The sequence below is a fragment of the Bicyclus anynana genome, chromosome 18, assembly GCF_947172395.1.
Source record: "Bicyclus anynana chromosome 18, ilBicAnyn1.1, whole genome shotgun sequence".
Taxonomy (NCBI): domain Eukaryota; kingdom Metazoa; phylum Arthropoda; class Insecta; order Lepidoptera; family Nymphalidae; genus Bicyclus; species Bicyclus anynana.
The window spans coordinates 6,778,109-6,780,608 of record NC_069100.1 but is presented as its reverse complement, the minus strand read 5'-3'; the positions used below and the strand labels follow the sequence as shown (position 1 = coordinate 6,780,608).

General features: G+C 58.2%; 1 pseudogene; it reads left to right on the top strand.

The window, feature by feature from the left end:
• LOC128199081 (large subunit ribosomal RNA) overlaps positions 1–2,500 on the top strand; it is a 9,585-nt pseudogene that overhangs the window by 4,110 nt on the left and 2,975 nt on the right.

Genomic DNA, 2,500 nt, shown 5'->3' with positions numbered 1-2,500 from the left:
AGAGGTGCCACCTCGGTCCCCATCCCTCAGGAGCAAGGCCCGGTGCTGGCATTCTACCCGGCCGCCGACAGTGTGGACAAGTTGAAGACTGCTGAGGACACTAAGGCGGAATTAAAGAGGGTCGTTGACCCGCGTGCCCTGGATGTCCAAGTGACAAAAGTACGGAAGATTGGGAACGCTGGGGTTATTGTGCAAACGACCTCTAATGAATCTGCCGTCCGTCTACGCAGCGCGGCCCCTCCAACCTTACGGGTCAGTGAGCCAAAGCGCAACCAGCCCAGGCTCTGCATTAGGGGCGTGGACGGTGACCCTTCGCCGGACAGCATAATCGAGGCCATACACGACCAGAACCTGCGCGGTTCCGTATGGACAGTTGAGAAGTTGAAAGCACAGGCGAAGCTTTATAAGAGGCGTGGCCGTGAGGGTACCACGAATGTAGTAGTGGAGTGCTCGCCCGCCCTTAGGGAGGTATTGCTAAGAAAAGAGCGCCTATTCATAGGCTGGCAAGCGGTCGAGGTGACAGATTACCTCCAGGTAACGTGCTGCTCCAAGTGCCAAATGTACGGGCACCCGGAAAAATATTGCAAGTCCAAGGAGGAGACCTGTGGGAAGTGTGGCTTGACCGGACACAGGAAGGACTCGTGCAAGGCTGAAGCGACAAGATGCGCCACCTGCCACAAATTTGGCCGCGATGGCGCCGGTCTCCACCCCACTGCGTCAAGGGACTGCCCAGCAAGACACTACGCAGAGCAGCGGGCAGTCCAGTCTATCAACTATGGCCGCCCCTAGTGGGCCAACAATTATGAAGATCGGACAGCTCAACTTAAATGGCGCAGTGCTGGCTACGAGTGAGCTTCCGTCGCTCGCGCGGGAGCTGGGGCTGGACGTTGTTCTTATCCAAGAACAGCACTCTCAGCCCCTCCCCGGCCTCATCCAGCACGGTGATTCAGCTATGGCCGGCATCGTAGTAGTGGCGTCGGATTTGGCAGTGGTGGCCCTTGACCACCTGTCCACTAGCCACTGCATGGTCGCCTTGCTAAGAAGGGGTGCCTTGGAAGTGGCGCTAATATCAAGCTACTTCCAGTACTGCGAATCCATAGACGGGCACTTGGCGCACGTGGAGACGGTACTGGACTCCCTAGGGCGTGGAGTACCTATCATCTTTGGCGGGGATGTCAACGCGCACTCTCCATGGTGGTATAGCCTTCCCCACCAGTACACAGGCCGGGGTCCGGAGGTTGAACACCGAAGAAGGTCCGTGGAAGAATTCCTCACAACCCGGGATCTGGTCCTCCAAAATGTTGAGGGCCAGCCTGCAACCTTCAGCGGCCCCAACGGTGAGTCAAACGTCGACCTGACACTCACCACTAAACGCGTCAGAGTGACGAACTGGAGAGTGCGCGTCGGGATGTCCACAAGCGACCACCGCATCATCACCTTCGACGTCACAGGAATAGATGGCCCTTCACGCCGGGGTTCAGCATGCGCTGAGCTTGTCGACGGTGGGCCGCCGCGCTACCGGGAGAACGGGGTGGATTGGTCCCGCTTCCAATCCGCGGTCAGCGCGCGAGTAGGCAACCTGGACATGCGAAAGGATGCATCGGGCCTCGCCCGAGACTTCACAGACGCAGTGTCGTGTTCTGCCTATGAATGCCTGGGATTGCGTGGTAGGAACAGAGATAGAGGATATGAATGGTGGAACGACAGTCTGGACGCCATGCGCAGGAAAGTCAGTCGGCTTCGCTGCAAGTGGTTGAAAGCGAGAAGAGTGGGTGGGCCGGAGGAAGAGAGGATACGAGGCACATTTCACGAGGAACGCAGGAAGTATAGACACCTAATGGTGGAGACGCAGAACAGCTTCCATCTCCGGATGGCTGAGTCGGGTAACGACGACCCTTATGGTCAGGCGTATCGGGCTGCCAGCGGGCGGTTCCGTCCTCCCGCTAACGTCATCAACGGCATCCGGTATGCGGACAGCCATCCGGTGAGTGTCGGTGAGGCCGTGGATAACCTGCTGCGCGCTCTGTGTCCGGACGACGACCCGTCTGGGGACTCAGCGTACCACAGGGAGGTCCGGATCGCGGCCTCCATTATTCCGACTGGCTGCGACGCGTCTTCACCCAGTCGTGACGCGCTGGGAGGCATAGTTAGGTCCCTGCCTAACACGGCACCGGGGATCGATGGGATCACGGCACGAATGGTGAAGCGTATATGGACTGTAGCGGCTGCGGAACTCGTGTACGTGATTGGAAAGTGTGTGCAAGAAGGGGTGTTTCCCGACGTATGGAAGAATGGGAGGCTTATCGTTCTGCCGAAAGGCAACGGTAAGCCAATGTCCGACCCGAAGGCGTATCGCCCGATCACGCTCCTCCCTGTTTTTGGTAAAATTTTAGAACGCGTCTCATTATGGTGTGCGCCCCAGATTACCAGTGGGATCTCCCCCTGCCAGCACGGCTTTACAAGGGGCAGGTCCACCGTAACGGCGTTGAACGAGATCCTA